Below are 25,010 nucleotides of genomic sequence, written 5' to 3'. Positions count from 1 at the left end.
CTCCTCTCATCCTCCTTCCCTCCAAAGAGTAAAGTCCTAGCTCCCTTAAACTCTGATAGTAATGCACACTCACTGAACCAGGCAGCATCCTGGTAAATCTCCAAATCCCTTCTATAGTGAGGCGACCAGAACTGGACACAAAACTCCAAGTGTGGCCTAACCAGAGTTTTATAGAGCTGCATCATTACATCGCGACTCTTAAACTCTATCCCTCGACTTATGAAAGCTAACACCCCATAAGCTTTCTTAACTGCCTTATCCACCTGTGAGGCAACTTTCAGAGATCTGTGGACATGTACCCCCAGATCCCTCTGCTCCTCCAGACTACCAAGTATCCTGCCATTTACTTTGTACTCTGCCTTGGAGTTTGTCCTTCCAAAGTGTACCACCTCACACTTCTCTGGGTTGAACTCCATCTGCCACTTCTCAGCCCACTTCTGCATCCTATCAATGTCTCTCTGCAATCTTCAAGAATCCTCTACACTATCTACAGCACTAGAAACCTTTGTGTCGTCTTCAAACTTGCCAACCCATCCTTCCACCCCCACATCCAGGTCGTTAATAAAAATCACGAAAGGTAGAGGTCCCAGAACAAATCCTTGTGGGACACCACAGGTCACAATCCTCCAATCTGAATGTACTCCCTCCAGCATGACCCTCTGCCTTCTGTAGGCAAGCCAATTCTGAATCCACCCGGCCAAACTTCCCTGTATCCCATGCGTTCTGACTTTCTGAATAAGCCTATCGTGTGGAACCTTGTCAAATGCCTTACTAAAATCCATATAGATCACATCCACTGCACTACCCTCATCTATATGCCTGGTCACCTCCTCAGAGAACTCTATCAGGCTTGTTAGACACGATCTACCTTTCACAAAGCAATGCTGACTGTCCCTGATCAGACCATGATTCTCTAAATGCCCATAGATCCTATCTCTAAGAATCTTTTCCAACAGCTTTCCCACCACTGACGTAAGGCTCACTGGTCTATAATTACCCGGGCAATCCCTACTACCTTTTTCAACAAGGGGACAACATTCGCCTCCCTCCAGTCCTCCGGTAACATTCCCGTGGACAACGAGGACATAAAGATCCTAGCTAGAGGCTCAGCAATCTCTTCCCTCGCCTCGTGGAGCAGCCTGGGGAATATATTCCGTCAGGCCCCTGGGACTTATCCGTCCTAATGTATTTTAGCAACTCCAACACCTCCTCTCCCTTAATATCAACATGCTCCAGAACATCAACCTCACTCATATTGTCCTCACCATCATCAAGTTCCCTCTCATTGCTGAATACCGAAGAGAAGTGTTCATTGAGGACCTCGCTCACTTCCACAGCCTCCAGGTATATCTTCTCACTGTTATCTCTAATCGGTCCTACCTTCACTCCTGTCTTCCTTTTTTTCTTCACATAATTGAAGAATGTCTTGGGGTTTTCCTTTACCCTACTCGCCAAGGCCTTCTCATGCCCCCTTCTTGCTCTTCTCAGCCCTTTCTTAAGCACCCTTCTTGCTTCCCTATATTCCTCAATAGACCCATCTGATCCTTGCTTCCTAAACCTCATGTATGCTGCCTTCTTCCACCTGACTAGATTTTCCACCTCACTTGTCACCAGTGGCTCCTTCACCCTACCATTCTTTATCTTCCTCACCGGGACAAATTTATCCCTTACATCCCGCAAGAGATCTCTGTACATCGCCCACATGTCCATAGTACATTTCCCTGCAAAAACATCATCCCTATTCACACCCGCAAGTTCCAACCTTATAGCCTCATAATTTGCCCTTCCCCAATTAAAAATGTTCCTGTCCTCTCTGATTCTATCCTTTTCCATGATAATGCTAAAGACCAAGGAGCGGTACTCACTGTCCCCCAGATGCTCACCCACTGAGAGATCTGTGACCTGACTCGGTTCATTACCTAGTACTAGATCTAGTATGGCATTTCCCCCTCGTCGGCCTGTCCACATACTGTGACAGGAATCCGTCCTGGACACAATTAACAAACTCTGCCCCATCTAAACCCTTCGAACTAACCAGGTGCCAATCAATACTCAGGAAGTTAAAGTCACCCATGATAAATAAAAACTTATTTTTGCACGTTTCCAAAATCTGCTTCCCAATCTGCTCCTCTGTGTCTCTGCTGCTACCAGGGCGCCTATAGAATACCCCCAATAGAGTAACTGCTCCCTTCCTGTTCCTGACTTCCACCCATACTGACTTAAAAGAGGATCCTGCTACATTACCCACCCTTTCTGTAGCTGTAATAGTATCCCTGACCAGTAATGTCACCCCTCCTCCCCTTCCCCACTCTCTATCCCTTTTAAAGCTCTGAAATCCAGGATAATTGAGAATCCATTCCTGCCCTGGTCCCAGCCAAGTCTGTGTAATGGCCACTACATCATAATTGCATGTATGTATCCAAGCTCTCAGTTCATCACTTTTGTTCCTGATGCTTCTTGCATTGACATACACACACTTCAACCGTTCTACCTTACTGCCTTTGCACCATTTATTCTGCTTCTCTTTCCTCAAAGCCTCTCTATATTGTTAGATCTGCTTTACTCCATGCACTTCTTTCACTGCTCTATTGCTCCGGGTCCCATCCCCCTTGCAAATTAGTTTAAGCCCTCCCGAATCATGTTAGCAAACATACCTGCAAGGATATTGCTCCCGCTCGAGTTCAGGTGCAACCCATCCAATCCGTACAGATCCCACCTCCCCCAGAAGAGATCCCAATGATCTCATTGGTTTCTGGTTCGTAATGGGGCGAGTTTTCGGGGGATGCTGAATGGCGTAAAATTCCTTGATGTACACAACAAAAGAGAGTTGAGTTAGGTAGATATGTCACCAGGACCAGATAGTGCACAACCCAGGGTCCTGAAGAGATGAATGTCGCGATCCTGGAGCGATTAGTAATGGCTTTTCAAGAATCAATAGAGTCTGAATTGGCTCCGGAGAGCAGAACATTGCAGAAATCCCAACACTCTTCCAAAAGGGAGAGCGGCAGAAGTAAGGAAATAAAAGGTCAATTGGTCTGGCCTCAGCGGTTGGAAAAATGTTGGAGTCGTTTACTAAGGATGAGGTTTCTGGGAATTTCGAGGCACATGTGAAAATTGAGCTTCGCAGCATTTTCCGCAAGGGAAAACGTTGCCTGATAAAACCTGTAGAACTCTTTGAAGAAATAACAAGCAGTAAAGACAAAAGAAAATCTGACGAGGTGCCGGAAATGTGGCTGCCTATGAGGCTACTCGCCCATGTATTACAGAAATGCTTCTAGCATGGGTAAGTCAGTGGCCGATGTGCAGGAAGCAAAGAGTGGAAATAAATGATAGTTGTTTTCCTTAGGGGTCTGTCTTGGAATAAATTCTTTATACGTTATATTTCAGTAAATTGGATTACGGAATTGATGGCTTCATTGCAGAAGGTGTGAATATACTGTATATGGAGAACAGATAGTTTCGAAGAAGCCGAGAGGCTGCAGAAAAACGTTGATAGATTACGGAAAGCGGCAGATGCAATACAGTACCGCTAAGTGTATGGTCATGCACGTTGGTGGATGAAAAGAAAGCAGTGACTCTTTTCTAAAAGGGCAGAAAATACAAGACACTGATGCGCAAAGTCCCTGCGCAGGACTCCCCAAAGTTAGTTTGCAGACCGAGTCAACAATGAGGAAAGGAAATGCAGTGTTACTATTTCTGGTCTTATGGATAAGTTCACAGCAGCATATTTCGGGCTTTTATTTCCAAACCACAACAGCAGACGAGCATCTCGCATTAATTTGCCTCAAAGGCGTCAACAAATCCTTCCTGCAGTGACCAAGCCCTAGCTGATCACCTCACATTCGTGACTGGTAGGTATAAAGGAGCCCTTGTGACTTCACTATTCCAGACCATTCTGGCACGGACAACTCAGTGTGAGGGGCAGAGCAAACAAACAATTCTGGAATTATTATTTTGACGTCACCGTGCGATGTTCGCATTCAGAGAAAATAATCTGAAACAAATATTCCGTAAAAACAAAGACAAACGATGATAATTTTCGGATTATACAAGGATTTATTCTTATATATTATCTACGTTTCGCAGACCAGGCGCAGACTTTGTCAACAGCCTGATCACTAAACGAATCAGATTAATTCCTTCTAAAATGCTCACATACATTGTAATCCAACATGGATGACTGGAATATCATGATATCGAAGTCCATAATCCTTCCGTGAAGGTAATAGTCATTTAATCCCTGTTGTTTAATCGCTGGTAATCGTTTATAACCATATAACCATGTAACAATCACAGCAGTGTCGAGTGAGATCGGGAAACAACATCGCTTGAAGTCACATTAAATGCTCTGCCATATAATTGTTTTGAAGTTGCAAGAGTGAATAACTGTGTTTGTATTTTATTTACAAATCTCCCCCGTTACTACAAAGAGGTATTTCACACCAATCTTCAGCTCCTCCCTGAATCTTCTCTGTGTCAGTCCATAGATACACGTGTTGGTGCAGGTACTGAGGGAAGACAACATAAACCCACATACCTGCAGGATATAGGTCGGTTTGCTGAAATATCTGTCTGTATAGAAATAGTTTTCGACTTGCCAGTTCATAGCAAATATGACATAGGGCATCCAAAATAATATAAAATTGGCTGAAAGAGCGAATAACAGAATCATTGACTTTCTCCGCTTTGACGCCTCTGGATCAACACGATTTTCGCTGCTTTTTCGAAGTACCCGGCGAACTCTGTTTGTGGCTAGAATCTGGTTAACAGTTAAAATATTAAAGAGCAGAATTAAGCAAATTGGTAATAACGGTGTTGTGATGCTGGCAAGTACCTCGTAAGCTTTCCACGGGGGTGACGTGCTGTATTCAGCTACGGGGACACAACGCCATCGATCCACAGCAAAGTAACATGGAATGGCCTTGACACAACACGCTGCACCCACTGTTGCGATCACCACAGTCGCTGTTCTCTCGGTGCAGTATCGGTTCCGCAGCTTCTGACAGCAGATGGCGACACAACGATCGAAAGTGCAAGCAACCGTCAACCAGACGGAACAGTCCCATATTGCGAGACTCACGACAGGTAGCAGAGAACACACCGGAGTTGTGAGCAAGAAATTAGCAAACAGGTAGATATAATTTATCTTCTCTAATATAATAACAACGATGACCACCATCAGATCGGCTGCCGCCATGGCTAAAAGGTAGAGGGTGATGCATTTGGACAGACCGCATTTCCCGCGGGTGAGGATCACAATCGCCGTTAAATTAACTGAAATAAGTTATCACAAAAAAAGCAATTACTATAAATTACCGCCGAATGATTGGTGTAATTTTAATTGCGTCGTGGGAGTAGTGCTCGATCAGGCCATTGATTCGAGTTGGGATAACAGGTCCACTTGCGCTGACCAAGATGGAATGCGGATGTCCCGATCAAGCAGATTCTACTTTAGAATTCACAATTTAATGTCGCCAATTTCACATCCAAAAGTTAAACATCAGAAGTACAACCGGAGGCTGACAGCTGAGCGCACTCCAGTAAATCTGTTTAGTAGTGAACAAAGGGCTGGAACAAAGGCGAGGTTATTCAGAGCTATCCCGAATACAGTAGCGCCTTGCCGCGAACGGCAAAGGTAATGGTGGATTGCTTTATCTTCAGACGATATGAAGTAATTACAATTCTTTAAAAGAGTGTCCATGTTTGCCTTCCATTTAAAAGGCAATCATTTAGTAACTACATTGACAAAACAATCTTGAATGTTTTTCATTGAGAATCGTGAAATATTTGGAGCCGGCAGCGGAAGCTTCCTAACTTCACAAGATGTGAAATGGCACTCAGGCTAACTGGTCAGAGACTGGCAGATCATCAAGGTTAAACTCAGAGATCACACTCTACTTTTTCCGTCCAGAAGAACGGAGATACCAGCAAATGGCCCTCAGTGTTTGGCACCCCAACAAGAGAGACGCCAAACTTGCGAATGGGTGCTGCGTGAGAACTAAAAAGAGTTTTGCCGAGATACGTAGTCGTAATCAGTGAAATAGTCGCGGGACATGGACCTGGCCATAAAGGTCAATATGAATTTAAAAGTAATGCCCAGACATTAAGTACCACACCATTCAATAAATAATTGCTTATATGGGTAAAAGGAAAATGAGAAAGGACCAGCCAATGACCGGGATGGTTGTGACCAAGGGACACACATTTTACTCCTGCCATCAGCAGACGGTCGCGTTAGATCTGACAAAATAATGTAGTAATGGCCGCAGACACAGGTTTGAAGAAACACCTGCTCTTGTTTGGGGTAACAGGTAAGTAATTGAGGGACAGACTACTCTTAAAACTCATGTTTCATTGGTATGACAGTGCTTTTTGTGCTGTCTGTGTGGACCGATTTAAAAAAGAGAAATATTTTTTGATTGAGCTGCATTTGGCCTGGCTGCGCGTTTTGTAAGCATGTTCAAACATTTCTAGCATGGAAGTGGGTTAATGGGAGCACAACGTGGTAATGTATGCCTAGTTAAAAATCGCATTAATATATATATAAATGTATCAAACACCTCAAACATAAAAAATAAATCATCACATCATTGCGATTTACATTTAGAATCTAAATTACGATGAAAGTTTCTTTTCATTGTCCAATAACAGAAAAATGCACTGGACAGCACCTGCACTTTGGCCATCAAGATACGGTCCCCGAACGTAATACAAAGGTACAGCATTACCTGGAACTCCGACTGCTGCAAGCAGCGGGTAGTAAATTCTCACAACGTTGTAAATTGCGGAATATCGCATTTTCTACTTGAAGCAGAGATCAATACTACAGACTGTCCCAACTACCTGCATGCACAGACTTGAGGGCTTCTTATACACCTGTCGGGACCACAATTAAATCAGTCTTTGTTCCCATTTGTCACATTAGACACAAACCACTGAACAAACAAGAAGTGTCAACTACTTTTACTCATTGTGTCATTGTCTGTCATATTTAGCTCTTCAATCTGAATTAGGACATTAATTTGATGTATTTACAAATCATTTTCTTTGGAGAGGGTCAGTGCAATACTATTTCGCAATTCTTATATCACTAAACATATTTTTATCGTTATGCTCTTTTTTGGAAAAAAAAACAATCTCCTTCATTAAACGATTGGTTATAATATTGTTATTAACAGGTGGAGCAACAGAATGAAGCGCGTTCAATATGGGTGAAATGTGCAATGAGTCTTCCTTGACGGGGCCGTCTTGACTTTTCAGCGCCTGTAGTTTTTCAGGTCACAGCATCAGCTCGGCAAATTTTCAAAGAGAAATTAGCTTGCGTTCATGAATATCTCATAATTTCAACGTCCAAAAAATCTGACCACCTGCAGAAATGCACCACACAAGGAAACGTTTGTGACAATTCACCTTCTGCCGGCTAGAGAAATCCCTCCCCTTCCCTTTTCTAAACTGATTTCCCTCTGTTCTGTGCCATGCAGATCAGATGGTGAAGGAGGTGGCCGGCATGTTTGCGTTCATCAGTGGGGTATTACGAGAGTTGGAATATCGTGTTATACTTGTACATTTTGTTAATTAGGTCGGTCGTAGTTCACTGTGTTCAGTTCTTGTCACCAAGCCGGAGGAAAAACAATGGAATTAAGCTGGAAAGAGTGCAACATTTTCACATGGATAGAGCCAGGACTGGAGGGCTTGAGAGAAATGGAAAGATTGGATGCTGAGCCTATTTTCCACGGAAGTTAGCCGGCGGCGGGGGGCCGGACAGAATTTCATTGAACATGAATAGGTTTCAATAGATACATTTAATGTTAGAGAAATGTGTGCCACATACTTCCTGAAATTCTTTCCTTCGCAACAATCCACGAAAACAGAGGAGTACCCCAAACAATTAGTGACAGTTAAAACGTTGGAACCCCAAAGACGCCCCCAACTGCCCCGTCCAACGCACAAGTTGCAGCAAAGCAAGAGAATAGTCCCAACCCACCCCCACTAGGAAAAAAACAGCATCAGCGTCCTCGACCGAGCGCTCAAGCGTGCAGCAGGCATCAACTCGCTGGTCTGTGATGTTAAAAGTCTGTTGCGTCGCTTCTTCCCAGCTCTGCGCCCAGTCAGTCAGAAAACATGAGAGACATAGAGGGTGTAGCCATTCATCATCTTTTTCCTGGTTTACAAATGTCCAATTCTAGAAGCTACTGCTTTCATGTGAGATGGAGGGGAAGTTTAAAGATGCACGGGGAGAGATTGTTCATTTATGTTGAGAGCGATCGACGCCTGACACGCGCTGATATGGGGAGCGGTGGAAGCATTCCCGATAGTGGCATTTCAGAGCTTTCAGCGACACGCATATGTGCAGAATGCACGGACACAGATCACACACTAAAAGAAGAGATTTAGTTTTATTTGGCCTTGTCATTCTGCACCATCTACTCACACTGCTACACGTATCCCTATCAAATCCCTCCTGGATTCTCCCTCCCACACAAGCACCAGGGGCATTAACACGCGCCAATTAACCTCCCAGCCCATGGTTCCGTAAAATGGTAGGGGAACGGCGAGGCGTAGTGTGTTCTTGAAATAAACATTAAACACAGAACAGTACTACTCGGAACAGGCTTTCGTGCAAACTAATTAAATTACCAATAAATGCCAAACTGAACGAATTCCGTTACCAGAATCACCCCTAATATTGATGATCGGGGGCGCAGAGAGAATCTGTAATTCCCAACAAGTACCTTCAATGTCTGAACGTAAGAACTCCTGCACTTACACAACCGAATACCTGTGTGCGTACCTACTAAATTTTTCTAACCTTCCATGAAAAGTCAAAGAAGGAAAGGATAATACCATTCAAAGGAATCGTTTTGCTGACCACGTGTTCCTCGTAGTCCTGTTTCGGATCTCCACGTCCCTGGGGCACCTCACAACCACGTTGGTGAATCTCCAGAGATTCATCGTTGCCGGCACACTCGGAACTTCCGCTTTTATCTTCATTTCTTAACAATTCAAATATTATATTTTCATGTCATTGGCTACGGTCATGTGGCTGACTTTATAACTTTTTCATTAGTGCTACCCCAAGCCAGCATCCATTTATTGCCCTCCTTTCATCAAGTCATCAACCGGTAATTTATGCCTCTTTTGTTCTCAATCAGCAACCCGCTTGAATCTGCCACAACCACAGATCAGGCAGCTCAGCAGATACGGTTATTGCTCTCGTGAATGTGCACCTGTCAGCTAGTTATTCTTTCGTTGTGATGCTATGTAGCTCCATTCTTTTCGTTGTAGCTATTGCCGAGACTTGAGAAAAGCACAGTAACGTTCTGCTGCCTGCTTTGCCTGAGAAATTGGACTGTCGAGGCAACTGACTCTGACGAAAAGCGGTATTTGTCCTATAAGCAATCATTCTCTTCAGCGCAGTGTTGGCTTCGTTTTCCATTTGGGAGTTTCAGATAACGGCCCTGTTTGAGCTGGCGATTATTGTTAAACATTCTCTCTAACTCTGTTCGCATTAACGTCTCCGAACTATTGTCCCGTCTCAATGTCTCTCTGTCTCTCTACCCTTGGGCCATATTCGAACGCAGTGACAACAAGTCTCCGCCACATAATGAGTGGAGTTTTTAATACGGTTTTCAATAAGGCTGAAATTACTAGCACACAATTTGTATATTTTCAACTCGTATGTTTTCATAATATATGGTGTTTTTCACCACTCTACTGCTGTGAACGTGGTATCGTGGTGGTGTGTGTGACTGTGTGAGGGTGAGAGGTGATTCGATAGAGGTGTATAAGATGATAATAAGCAGTGTGTGCGTAGACAGACAGAGATATTTTCCCAAGTGGAAATGGCTGAAAGAAGGGGACATAATTTTGAAGTGATAGGGGGATGTCAGCGGTATATTGTTTGCAACAGATATTGGCAAATGCGTGGAATGCGTTGCCAGGTGTGTAGGTAGACGTTGATAAATCAGGGGCTTTAAGAAACTCTGAGATAAGTGCATGTAAAATGAAGGCTTACATAGGAGAGAAGGGTTAGATTGATCCTGGTGTGCGTTATAGAGACGGCACAACATTGTGGCCCAAAGGGCCTCTACTGCGCTGTAATGTTCAATGTTACATGTTCCGTGTGTGTGTGTATGTGGTATGTGTGATGTGTGTGTAGAGGTTGCACGTATTTCCTTGTTAGTAGGTGAGTTTTCCCTCGGATGCTGCGGTTTCCTAACACATACCAAGGACGTGCGGGGTCACAGGGTTAATCGGCAGCTGTACATTGCACTGCAGCGTGTGGGTCCCAGGTTAAATCTGGGATCTGGCAGGGGAATGGGAAGGAAGTGGAAACTAGCTCCCTTAAGTGCAAGGACGGTTTGAATGAAGAAATCTTCTCAACATACAGCAACGGTGTGCAGGGCTAGTGGCACAGCTGAATAAAACACAGTCTGATTGTGAATAGATGGGTTTCCGTGGGGACACAGAGTCACAGAACAGTAAACTGGGCCTCTTTGGCTCATTGATCCCGCACCATCCCTATCAAATCCTGCCTCGATTCTCCCACCCTCCCATGTACGAGGTGTCATTAACAAGTCAATTAATATACCAAATCATGGTTCTGTAAAAGCGTCGGGGAGCGGGGAGTTTTGTGGGGGTGAGGATGTGCGAGGTGTCCCCAGCTTATTGATTTTCTTGCAAGAACACAGAACATCAAACTATAACAAAGAACACAGAACAGCACACCATTGAAACTGGCACTTCGACCCAGAGCATTGCGCCAGATTAATAAAACTAGTCATTAAATGCCTAAATAAACTAATTATCTTACAATTATTAGATTAGCCTTATAGTAATGATCAGGGAGGCACAGAGAGAATCTATAATTACCGACAGGTACCTCTATTGTCTGGACGGAAGAAGTCGTGCACTTCCACGATCTAGTAACTGTGTCCACACCTACAAATTTTTCCTGAACTTCCGTAAACAGTCCAAGAACAGAAAGGATTATACCATTCATCTGAATCTTTGCTGCTAAACCACGTGTTGCTCGTGGTCCCGTTTCAAATCTCCACGTCCGTGGGGCACCTCACGTCCACGATGGTGAATCTCTGGAGAGTCAACAGTGCCAGCACACTCGAAGCGTCTCCTTATTTCTTCATCTCTTACCACATATTGCATTTCCTTGTCATCGGCTGCAGCTCATATGTCTGACATTTATCACATATTTACTGGCTCTGCTCCATTTGTTGCCCTCTTCCTAGCAAGTGAAAGCCGGATATTTATGGCTCTTGGTTCTGAATAAGCGACCAGTCTGAATCACTCAGGGAATATACAGACCCCAACCGTCGGAAAGCTGAATGTTATATCCAAACAAAGAACACCTCACAAATAACTGCTTATTTGGAAATGATCCCAAATTCAACAGATTTGCTCGAGCATAACTGTGTCAGCTTAAAAGCACGGATCGAGCAAGGTGAATTTAACGTCCAAAATGCAGAACACAGTCGTTTCATAAAATGGCAGCCTCCACCTCCTTCCTCATTGGAAGAACAAACGCAATTAGTCCATCTGCTTCCACTGTCCTTGATTCATTTGAATTCACGGATTTGTAGACGTTAATTCTTTCTGTTGAACAATCCCTTCTGCCTGCAAAATAGCGAATCTCTCCATTCCCAGAGCAATCATTGGTCTGTCCAACACGTTTTTCAAATGCCTCCAGCATATCTGCCTCCACGGCACCCTTGCCCAGGGCATTGCAGGCACCCACCATGTGTGCGTACTAACTATACCCACACATCGCATTTGAAGTTATCCACAGACACCCAAAGTGCATGCCTTCTGGCAGTGGATATGTCCACCCTGGGAAAAATGATACCAGCTGTCTACTCTATCCACTCCTCTCGTACGCTAAGAAACTTCTTTCAGTCCTGCGACACTCTAGAGAAAACAACCCAAGTTTCTCCAACCTCTCTTTATATTTCACAACTTCTAACACCATCAGACCATCATTCCATCCTAGCTGACGTATTATCCTTCTTAACCCCATCCCACGGTTCTGAAAGAAATGCAAGGAGTTATCGGGGAGGCTTTGCTGGTAATTTACCAGCATTCCCGAGACTCTGGGCGGGTCCCAGCCGTATGGAAGGAGCAGAATGTCAGGCCACTAATCAAATAAAGAATGTAGGCAAAACGCAGGTAACTATAATCCAGTTTCTTTAACATCAGCAGTTACAAAAAATGCTTGAAGCTCTCAAGAAAGAAGAAATAGAGAGGTATCTGGCAAGAAATGGATCTATCAGGCAGACGCAGCATGGATTTATCAAAGGAAGGTCCTGTTTGACAAACTTACTGAAGTTCTTTGAGGATCTAACGAGCGCAGTGGACAGAAGGTAACAGATGGGCGCTATGGGTGACGAAATTAGCATGGACAGAGGATTAATTAACCAATTGAAAGCAGAGAGTTCGCATACCCGGGTGTTACTCTGGTTAGTAATCACTAATGAGCGGTGTGCCGCGGGTGTCGGTGCTGGGCCCACAACTGTTCACGATATATATTCACGATCTAGAACAGGGGATTCAGTGTAGTGCATCGATATTTGCTGATGATACTAAATTGAGTGGAAAAGCAATTTGTGCAGAGGATACGGAGAGTCTGCAGGGAGATATAGATAGGTTAAGTGAGTAGACATGAGTCTAGGAGTTGGAGTACAATGTTGGGAAATGCGAGGTATCCAGTTTGGGACGAAAATGATAGAGCGAATTATTTTTTTTTAATGGTGAAAAATGCATCATGCTGCTGAGCAGAGGAACGGGAGTGCCAATGCATGAATCGCAGAAGGTTGGTTTGAAGGTGCAGCCGGCGCTCAGAAAGGTAAATGGAATGTTGATCTTCATTGAGCTTAAGAGCAGGGCGGTTATTCTGCAACTGTACAGGGTACAGGTGAGGTTACACCTGAAGTAATGAATAAAGTCTGATTTTCTTACTTGAGGAAGGATATACTGGCTTTGGAAGCAGTGCAGTGGAGGTTCACCAGCTTGATTCCAGAGATGAGGGGGTTAGTCCATAAGGAAAGATTGAGTCGCCTAGGACTGAACTCGTTGGAATTCAGAAGTATGAGAGTAGGGCTTGTAGAAACATACAAAATTATGAAAGCGATAGATAAGATAGTGGAGAGAGGTGGGAAGGTTGCTTACACTGGTAGGTGAGACTAGAACTAGGGGCATAGCTTCAAGATTCGTGGGAGAAGAAATAGGACGAAGATTAGGAGGAACTGCTTTTGCAAGTTAACCGTTTCACTTCTGCGAACCTCCTCTGACCGCTCTACAAAGCCGAAACATACCTTCTTTGCTAATGATAATGGATCGAAAATCTCACTATTGCTCAATTTCACCCAGTTTACAATAAAGAACAGCGGGCAATCTATCTCAGTAATAATGAGATGGACATGTTCATAATCGAGATTACCACACTAACAAATTTCGACTTCCCTGAATTTCAATCAGGTCTGCACTAATGTGTTCAACAAAATCGCTCTCAAGGGCCTGAGCGTGAAAGATGGGGGTATGGAGAGCTATCAAAACGCTCATATACCCAAGGAATCAGTTAGGTCCCTTGCAGAGAAACCCGTCTCAGGGAGTTTGCACCCACCCAGCAGTAACATAAACTGCAGAGCGGGCTCCCATCGGCTTTCAGATAAGTGGCTGTTGAAATTACAAAGCTTACAAAACAGAAGGAGGTCATTCATCCATGATCCTGTGCTCAACTCAAGGAATTCTGCAGATGCTCCTAATCCAGCGTAACTCACACGAAACGCCGGAGGAACTTGGCAGGTCAGTCATCATCTACGGAGGGGATAAACAGTCCTTTGCTAACTCTCTGAAAGAGCTTTAGAAATACAATCTATAACTTTTCTGCCAAGTATGCTGTCCTCACTCAGGGTTGATGGCTATCGGTGAAGATGCTTTGGGATTCAGTCCCCAGGTGACTTCATTTCCTGGAGTCTGTCTCCATGAGTTTCAACTTCTCATCTTGAAACTTCGAACTTAAGACACAGGATACAGAAAATAGAACACAGAACATAGATAAAAGAACACATAACATAGATCACAGGAAGAGGACCCTCAGCTCCATAGATGATGACTGACCTGTTGAGTTCCTCCAGTGTTTCGTGTGAGTTACGCTGGATTTCCAGCATCTGCAGAATTCCTTGCGTTGAACAGAGGATTACAGAACCCTGCTGAATTACAGGGTAAAAAAAAAACCCTTCTCTTCTCTGTTCTAAAGAGGTGTACTCAGCATCCTCCCTTTAAAGGAGCGACCAAAACTGAATGCAATCCTCCAGATGTGGCCGACCCAGATATTTAAAATATTTGCACCATAAGGTCCCATCTTCTGAACTCAAAGTAGCAACTTATTAAAAACATAAAAGCAAAGCTCGTCGTCACTATCTCACCTCCACCTTCAGGAATTGTTACTGGAGCTTTACGTCCCACAACGCCAGGTGCAGGAATAGTTCCAACCTTTCAACCAGAACCTGTGTGGGGAACTTCACTCTCCTCAACACTGCACTGATTCTACAAACTTTGGTTCACCATCAAGGACACTACAGCTCATGTTATCAATGTTATTTTTAACTGATTGTTTGTTTGTTTATTGCCGTATGTGCACAGTTTCTCTTCTTTTGCAACTTAGTTATCTGTCAGACTTCGTGTGTAGTTTTTTTTGTTGATAATATTATCTTTCTTCGTTCTAATGTGAATACCTGCAAGGAAAGGAATCCTAGGGTTCTATTTCGTGACGTAGATTGATATTAAAAAGGTCACATAGAACTTTGAATTTGAACTTTGCAGAAGATATTCTGAAGATCGAAGTTCAAATTAATTTCTTATCAAAGATGCTGTAAATCCTGAGGAACAAGATGCTGGAGGAGCTCAGCAGGTCAAACAATACCTACGGAGTGGGCAAAACCCGTCAGATATTTTGGATTGGTCCAATAACTAATAAGGGAAACCATGTGTAGACCATCTTTACCCCAACTGCCCTGACAAGAGGTCATTTATTGGTAACGCAACGCGAGAGTTTTGAAGAGCTTGACACCACTCAGCCTCCTTTCGCCGGGCTGAAAACAGCAGGAGTGTCCCCACGATTGTTACCCATAGAGAGGTTTAAGAGGAGTTCAGGAGCTCGGGAGCCTTCGGCGGGCTGAAAACTGCGGGAGAGGTCGTTCGTTGAAGACATGGAGCGCGAAGTGTATAACGAGATCTGGGAGCCTTTATCTTCGTGTCGGCGAGCTGAAAACAGCGCGAGGAGTCATTGCTAGGAGACAGGGAGTGTAAAGAGATTTGGGCTTAAAAAGAGCTACGGAGCTTTCAGCTTTTTTTTCGGAACGTGGCAATCAGCACGGGACAAATAAAGAGAAACATAGAAACATAGAAAATAGGTGCAGGAGTAGGCCATTCGGCCCTTCGAGCCTGCACCGCCATTTATTATGATCATGGCTGATCATCCAACTCAGAACCCAGCCTTCCCTCCATACCCCCTGACCCCTGTAGCCACAAGGGCCATATCTAACTTCCTTTTAAACATAGCTAATGAACTGGCCTCAACAGTTTGCTGTGGCAGAGAATTCCACAGATTCACCACTCTCTGTGTGAAGAAGTTTTTCCTAACCTCGGTCCTAAAAGGCTTCCCCTCTATCCTCAAACTGTGACCCCTCGTTCTAGACCTCCCCAACATCGGGAACAATCTTCCCGCATCTAGCCTGTCCAATCCCTTTAGGATCTTATACGTTTCAATCAGATCCCCCCTCAATCTTCTAAATTCCAACGAGTACAAGCCCAGTTCATCCAGTCTTTCTTCATATGAAAGACCTGCCATCCCAGGAATCAATCTGGTGAACCTTCTTTGTACTCCCTCTATGGCAAAGATGTCTTTCCTCAGATTAGGGGACCAAAACTGCACACAATACTCCAGGTGTGGTCTCACCAAGGCCTTGTACAACTGCAGTAGTACCTCCCTGCTCCTGTACTCGAATCCTCTCGCTATAAATGCCAGCATACCGTTCGCCTTTTTCACCGCCTGCTGTACCTGCATGCCCACTTTCAATGACTGGTGTATAATGACACCCAGGTCTCGTTGCACCTCCCCTTTTCCTAATCGGCCACCATTCAGATAATAATCTGTTTTCCTATTTTTGCCACCAAAGTGGATAACTTCACATTTATCCACATTAAATTGCATCTGCCATGAGTTTGCCCACTCACCCAACCTATCCAAGTCACCCTGCATCCTCTTAGCATCCTCCTCACTGCTAACACTGCCACCCAGCTTCGTGTCATCCGCAAACTTGGAGATGCTGCATTTAATTCCCTCATCCAAGTCATTAATATATATTGTAAACAACTGGGGTCCCAGCACTGAGCCTTGCGGTACCCCACTAGTCACCGCCTGCCATTCTGAAAAGGTCCCGTTTATTCCCACTCTTTGCTTCCTGTCTGCTAACCAATTCTCCACCCATACCAATACCTTACCCCCAATACCGTGTGCTTTAAGTTTGCACACTAATCTCCTGTGTGGGACCTTGTCAAAAGCCTTTTGAAAATCCAAATATACCACATCCACTGCAGCGGCCACTTCTGGAGTGGCCATTGTTCAAATGGGGCATTGTTAGAGTGGTCCGGCTTTGACTCATCAGGCTATAGCAGGCTTCAGCTCAGATTCTAAGCAAGTAAGTAAACTTCTAGTAAGTTACTTTTTTTCTTGTTACATTGCCAGTGAACTGAGGTTGAGTCCAGGTCTAGTGGTGTGTTCTTCATGTGAGATATGGGACTCTGGGAGACCTCCAGTCTTCCTGATAACTACGTCTTCGTGAAGTGTATCAAGCTGCAGCTCCTTGGAGGCCGTGTTAAGGAGCAGCAGCTGCGCCTCGAGGACCTGTGGCTCATCTGGGAAAATGAGGAGATAGTAGTAGAATGGCAAGAGAGTGGCAAATGAAATACAATGTTGGAAAATGCATTGTCGTGCACTTTGGTGGCAGGAAAAAAAATGTGCAGACTGTTTGCCAAAATGGAAGAAAATACAAACCTCTGAGATGCAAAAATACTTGGGAGTCCTTGGGCAGAAAACACTGAAGGCTAACTTGCAGTTAGAGTCGGTGGTGAGGAAGGCAAATACCATGTTAACATTCATTTCAAGCGGTGCAGAATAAAAGTGCAGGGATTTTAAGTGAGGCTTTTTAAGGCACTGCTGAGGCCTCAGCTTGAGTACTGTGAAGTGTTTTGAGCTCCTCATCTGAGAAATGATGTGTTAACATTGGAGTTAGAGGAGGTACACTGGGATGATTCCAGGAAGGACAGGGTTATCATACGAAGAACATTTGATAGCCCTGGATCTGTACACGCTGGAATAAAGAAGGATGAGAGGGGACCCCATTGAAACCTCTGTAATGTTGAATGTCCTACACAGAGTAGAAGTGGAAAGGATGTTCCCAATGGTCGAGAAGTCTGGGACAAGTGTGCACATCATGTGGCACAGTTACCAGTTGACAGGTGTGATGCTGCGGGCATGACTGATTTATGGCTGAAAGAAAATCATCGTTTGTTGCTTAACATCCAACTTACACATTGCATCGAAAGAAACATGTAGGTCGACAGAGGGGCTGGGGAGCTCTGTTGGTAAAAAAAAATAAGTCAACTCCTTAGACAAAGATGACATAGTACTGGAAGTATTGGAACGGTGAAAGGATCTTGCATGGAGGCATCTACAGAGCTCAAAAGAGTAGCCAGGAAATGGGAGGGAGATCGAAATGGTTTGTGAAAACGGGCACTTTTAGAATTACAATAGTCATGGAGGATTGTAAATAGGTTGAAAACATCTGGTGGGTGATGAATCCCAAGTGGGCGAATTGGCAGAATGCACACGAGATGACTTTTCGGGCAGTTAGTTGTTGAGTCCGCGTGGGAGAAGGCAACTCTGGAATGGGTGTTGTATAATGAAAGAAATCCTTGGAAGGCAGTAAAAATAATATGATACAATTCGCGCTGTAGCTTGCGGGGGAGAGGCTAAAATCGGTGAAGTGAAGGTAACTACAGAGGCATGAGGCTGGAATTGGCCAAAATTGATTGGAAGGGGACACAATTGGATGGCGGGGCAACAGCATGGCTGACGATTCTGGGTGAAATTCGGAAAGTGCGGGCAAGATGGATTTCAAAATATGAAGTATTATAATGGAAGGATCAGGTAATCGTGGCTGACAAGAGAAGTCTAAGATAGATTAAAAGCAAAAGGAATGGTATATAATATATCATAAATGATTGGGAAGGTGGAGGACAGGGAACTTTCTAAAACCAGCAGAAGACAGCTAAAAATCCATAAGGAGAGAAAACCTGAAATGTGAAGGGAAGCGAGCAAATAACGTAAGAGAGGATTCCAAAAGATTTTTCAGATGTATATCAGGGATAAAAGAGACACGAGACTGGATATCGTTGCAAAATGAGGCTGGGGAGGTAGTGATGGATGGGAAAGAAATAGCAAACGAATATAATCAATATTTTGCGTCAGCCTTCACTATCGAACAGGCTAGCAGAATGCCGGAGTTTCGGGGCGGGGGTGCAGGAGGCAGTTTAGTTGTTATTATTAAGGAGATCATGCTCGGGAAGCTGAAGGTTAATAAACCACCTGATCCAGATGGACTACACTCTAGGCTGCTGAACGAGCAAACCGAAGAGACTTTGGAGACATAATTAACGATCTTTCAAGAATCGCTGGGTTGGTTCGGGAATAGCTCCTGAGGATTGGAAAATTGCAAATTCCACTCAAACACTTTCAGAAGGAAGGCAGGGAGAAGAAAGAAATTCAAGGTCCGTTTGCCTGTCTTCAGCAGTTGGAAAGATGCTGGAGTCTATTATAAATGTTTATATTTCGGGGTACTGGACGCGCGTGAAAAATGGGCCAATGTCAGCATGGTTTTCTAAAAGGGAAGTCCTGTCTGACTAATTGGCTGAAATTCTTTGAGGGAGTATCGGGCTTTGGTACAATGGAGTTTTCGACTCTGAAATAGCGTTGACTCTGGATAAGTTGTCAGGATAAGTTTCTGTTAAGATTTCCTTTTTTCCTACTCTGTCAGGGGTACTTGCTGTATTTTAAGCAGCCGTTGTCTGTTCTTGATACCGGATGTTGGAGTCCTGGGAGACCCACATTCCACAGGGACCCACATTTTCCTGCGGTACATCAAGCTGCAGTTCCTTGAAGACTGGTTTACGGATCTGGAGCAGCAGTTGGAAGGTTCCATAGTCAGGGACGTACTGGATCACGACCGCAGCATTTTTGGATGGGGTGGGGTTGGGTGGGGAGTGCAACCAGGTGATTTGGTAAAGAGGACATGAAGATGTAATTTAGAGAGCAGACAGATGATGGAACAAGATTGCAGCCAGCCAGGAAAATATCCGTGCATTGGTGATGCAGAAAGAGAAAGGGTGGCAAATTCAGTACGTAGTGATATATCCCAATGCAGAAGAAATAAGGATAATATGAAATCAGGTGGATGATCTTGTTGCACTATTACAGATTTTGGGGTATGATGTTGTGGACATCACCGAATTGTGCCTGAAGAATGGTGTTCGTTGGAAGCAGAACGTGCAAGTTCACACATTGCATCGGATGGATAAGGATTTATACAGAGTGGCTTGCGTTGTCTGCTGGTAAAGAATGATATCAAATCATCAGAAAGATGGGACGAAGGATTGGAAGACTTTCAGTCCCGACGGGTTGCGTTAAGTAGCTGCAAGTGTAAATTGGCCCTGACGGCAGTTTTATACAAGTCTTCAAAGAATAGCTGGAATATGGACCTCGGATGACAACAGAAAATAGAATCGGCGTGTCAAAAGCGCAATGTTACGATAATCATGACAGATTGTAAGACGCAGGTAGATTAGGAAAATCAGATCGGCAATGGCTCTCAGGAGAGTAAAGTTCATGAATGCCTATGAGATGGATATTGAGAGCAGTTTGAAATTCAGCCTGCTCTGGGATCAGATTCACTGGACTGGGTGTTATGCAATGAACGGAAGGCCATTAGGGACCTTTAGAAAGTAGTCATCCCTTAGAAGGTAGTCATCACAATATGACTGAGTTCATCTTGACATTTGACAGGGACAAGGTTAAGTCTGACGTAGCAGTATTTCAGTGAAGTAAAGAAAATTGCAATATATGGGAGGGGAGTTGGCCAAAGTAAATTGGAAGGAGATGCTGCCAGAGATGACAATACAGCAGAAATACTCTGGTTGGTTGCCAGTGACTATTGGTGTTCCACAGGGGTCGTTATTGGGAGCGCTCTTTTATGTGTAATATATCGATGAGTTGGATGATAGAACAGACAGACTTTTTTCAGGTTTGCAGATGACACGAAGATGGTGGAGGGCCAGGTCATGTTGAAGAAACGGGAAGGCTGCAGAAGGACAGATAGAGAATGGGCAAGTAAGAGGCAAATTAAATACAGTGCAGAGAAATGCATTGTCATGCAGTTTGATAGAAGTAATAAATGTGTAGACTATTTTCTAAATGGGAAGAAAATCGAAAAAAAGGATCTGGGATGCACCGGTTTTGGGATTCATTGCACACAACAACTTAAAGGTTAACTTGCAGGTTCAGCTGGTGGTAAGGAAGGCAAATGCAATGTTACTATTCATTTCAGAGGTCTAGAATATAAAAGCAGGGATGAGATGCTAGGTTTCATAAAGCACTGGTGAGGCCTCACCTTGAGTATTCTGAACGGTTTTGGGTTCTTATCTGAGAAACGATGTACTGGCATTGAGTGGATTCAGGGGCAGTTCACAAGGGTTATTACAGTAATAAAAGGGCTATCATATCAGGAACGTTTGATGTCTCTGGTCCTGTACATGTAGGAATTTAGAAGGATGAGAGTTGGATCTCATCGAAACCTTTTGAGAGTTGAAAGGCCAAGAACAAGTAGGTGAGGCAAGGATGTTTCCCATGCTGTGGGAATGTAGGAAAACTGGGTACGATATCAGGATAGTAGGGCGTCCATATAAAACAGGGATATGGAGGTCTTCCATTAGCCAGAAGATGGTCAATTTGGAGAATTTGTTACCACAGTCAGCTGTAAAAATCAAGTCGTTGGGTATATCTTGGGTGGAGACTGACAGGTTCTCGATTGGCCACGGAGTCAGGTTCAAGGGGAGAGGACCGGGGAGTGGTGCTGAGGAAAGGGAAAAGGAGATCAGCAGACTCGATAAGCCGAATGGCTTCATTCTGCTCTTATGTTGTATGGCCTTGTGGTCTTAGAAAAACAAATCACCCTCAGTAACAGATGGAGGACGGACGTCATTGAGCATACCTAGTACAAGGCTCCGTGGAATACACACAAATTGCTGGAAGAACTCTTCAGTTCCCGCAGCATCTATCGACTGGGACAGGACGGGGGTGGAAACCGGAGGAAGGTGGGTGGAGGTGAATCTGGAAGGTGACAGGTGAAGACAGCCGAGGGGAGAAGGTGGATGGATTGAAGAGGGGGATAAAGTGGGGTGCTGGGAGGTAACAGGTAGAATAGGCAAAGATTTGAAGAGGAAAGAATCCGATAGAAGAGAGATGTGGCGAAAGGGACGGAAGCGATAGGCCACCCTGATTTGCCTCATCGTGGCATTGGACGACGTGTACCACTGTCGGAATGAGGATGGATAATGCAATTGAAATGGTCGACCATTTGGAAATAATGCATCTTACCGATGGAGTGAAACAGCTGGACAAAGCGAACCGCAATCTATATCACGGCCCACAGATCTTGAGATGGCCGCACCGGGGCTACCTGATACGGCAGATGACCTCGACAGATTTTCGGGTGAAGTGCTGCCTCACCTAGAAGGAGTTTTTTCGGGCCTCATGGAGAAACTCAATGGGCAGGTGCAGACCCTGCTCCGGTTGCTGGTACCTCTCCATTCTGGCATTTTCTCTTTTCATCTTCCGCCGAACAAAAGACCCAGATCAAATCGTTCTCAGGAACACAAATAGAAAAAAAAAACAGCCCCTTCACAGGACGGCGCACATTCCATGCCCCCCGTTAACTCTACCCATAACCCAAACACTGCTGCTACAAAAAAAAACATTACGGTTAGCAGTGTTTCTACAGAAAGTCATTAACATTAACAGCAAAACCTCTCCCAGGGTGTTGCACACGAATGAATAATTGCGAAACATAAAGTAATATAAAATTAGCTGAAAGAGCGAACAACAGAATCATTAATTTTCTCCGGTTTGCCATCTCTGGATCATCACGATTTTCACTGTTTTTCCGAAGTATCCGGCGAACTCTATTTGTCGCTACGATCCGGTTGATGGTTACAGCATTAAAGAGCAAAATTAAGCAGATTGGTAGTAACGGTGTTGTGATGCTTTCAAATACCTGGTAGGCTTTCCACAGGGGTGCCGTGCTGTATTCAGCTGCGGGGACGCAACGCCATCGATCCACTGCAAAGTAAAATGGAACGGCCTGGGCACAACACGCGGCACCCACTGCTGCGATCACCACCGTCGCTGTTCTCTCGGTGCAATATCGGTTCCGCAGCTTCTGATAGCAGATGGCGACGCAGCGATCGAAAGCGAAAGATACCGTCAACCAAACGGAACGACCCCAAGTTGCGAGACTCAGGGCAGGTAGCAGAGAACACGCCGGAGTTACGAGCAGGAAATTAGCAAACAAGTAGATATAATTTATCCTCTCCGATAAAATAAAAACGATGACCACCATCAGATCGGCTGCCGCCATGGCCACTAGGTAGCGAGTAATGCATTTGGACAGACCGCATTTGCCGCGGATGAGGATCACAATCGCCGTTAAATTAACTGAAATAAGTTGTTAAAAATAAAACAATTACTATAAGTTACCGCAGAATGATTCGTGAAACTTTCTTTGCGTGGTGTGGGCAATGTTCGATTAGGCCATTGAATGGAGTTAGGATAACAGTCGCCATGCGCTGACCGAGATGGGATGTGGATCCCCCGATCACGCTTCTTCTACTTTAGAATGTACAATTTAGACCTTGCCAGTTTCACATCTAAAAGGTAACCACCAGAAGGAAAGCCAGAGGGTGACAGCAGGGCGCACCCAATCGGCACCGTTAAGTAGTGAACAAAGGACCAGATGCCAGTCCAGTATGCTAGGTTATTAAGAGTTGTCCCGAATAAGATAGCGACTTGCCGAGCATGGCACAGGTAATGGACAGATTGGTTTTATTTTCAGGTAGTATGACGTAATTATATTTCGTTAAAAGAGTTAATTTAATTGGCTTCAACTTAAAATGAAATTATTAAGTAACTAGATGGACAAAATAGTCTTGAATGTATTTCTTGAAAACCGTGAGATATTTGGAGACGGCAGTGGAAGCCCTCGAACTGCACAAGAAACGGCTCTCAGGCTACCTGGTCACAGAATGACAGATCATCAAGATTAAATTCAGATATCATGCTCTTCGAGAAGAGCGGAGATAGCAGCGAGGAGTCCTGAATGTTTGGCGCCCCACGATGAGAGTTAAAAGAGCTTTGCCGACACGAGCTTAATTAGTGAAACAATCGTGGGTAATGCACATTCTCAAAGACAATCAATATGAATTTGAAAGTAATGCCCGAGCATTGAGTTCCGCACATTTTATAAATAATCGATTAGATCGGTAAAAGGAAATTGAGGAAGGAGCAACTAGTGACCGGGAAGGTTATTACAATCGGGCACACTTTACATTCCTCCGTTCAGCGGACAGTCGCGCTGGAATGGACAAAGTAACGGAGGAATGGCCGCAGCCTCTGGTTTGAGGACCGACCTATTCTTTTTTCGGAGATACAGGGAAATAATTCACTCAGAGTTTACTCTTAAAATCATTTTTCATTTGTATGACTGCTTTTTCTCCAGAATCGGGGTGGACCGGGCCGGGTGAGTCATTGCTGTCACTCTCAGGATTTCACATGAGGCAGTATCGTAGGAACCTGTCCTGACGGAGTCCTCGTGAAGTGTCTCGATACGAAACGTCGAATATATATTCCGCTCCATAGTTGCTGCCCGATCCAATGCTGTGTGTTTGGTATTTTCGTAATTGCTCGTTTTGTAAGCATATTTAAACGTTTCTAGCAGACAGTTGTGTTAACAAAAGTGCAAGGTGGTAATGTATGTTTAGATTAATATTACATTAATATACAAATGCATCAAACACCTCAATATCCCCACTTAAAATTAAACCATTAAATCAACGCAATTTACATTTAGAATTTAAATTACGATGAAAGTTTCTTTTCATCGTTCAGTGACTGAAAAAAATACAGTGGACCGCAGCTGCACCTTGGCTATGAAGATATGACTCCCGAGCGTAATACAGAGATTTAACATTACCTGGAATACCAAGTGCTGCAAGCACCGGGTAGGAAATCCTGACAATGTTGGAAATTGCGGAATATCCCATTTTCTACCTGAAGCAACGATCAGTTGTACAATTTGTCCCAACTGCCTGCAAACACTGATTCGAGGAGTCCTTATACATCAGTCGGACCCACAATTAACTCGTTCAGTGCTCCCATTGGTCACATTGGACACAATGCACTGCAAAAACAGCCATGTTTACTCATTTTGTCATTGTCTATCATATTTTGCACTTCACGGAGAATTAACAGGACAATGATTTGATGTTTTTATCAATGCTTTTCAGTGGAGAGGGTCAGTGCAATGCTTAAATCTTTGAACATTCTTCTCTTTCATTGTACATTTCATTTTGAAAACAAAATCAGTCTCCTTCTGCTCCCTATCCAACATAATATTCCCAGTAACAGGTTGACAAACAAAATGAAGCACGTTCAATGTAGATGAAATCTGCGCTGAGCCTTCTTTGATGAGGAAAGCCTAATCGCCGTCTTGCCTTTTCCATGTCTGGAGTGCTTCAAACGATTGCATCAGCTAGGTGAATTTCCAAAGCTAAATTTGATTGTGTTCATGAATGTCTTATGATTTCAACAAAACTGACAAAACTGAGCA

The sequence above is a fragment of the Mobula hypostoma genome, chromosome 30, assembly GCF_963921235.1.
Source record: "Mobula hypostoma chromosome 30, sMobHyp1.1, whole genome shotgun sequence".
Taxonomy (NCBI): Eukaryota; Metazoa; Chordata; class Chondrichthyes; order Myliobatiformes; family Myliobatidae; genus Mobula; species Mobula hypostoma.
Note: the sequence above shows the minus strand (reverse complement) of the source record.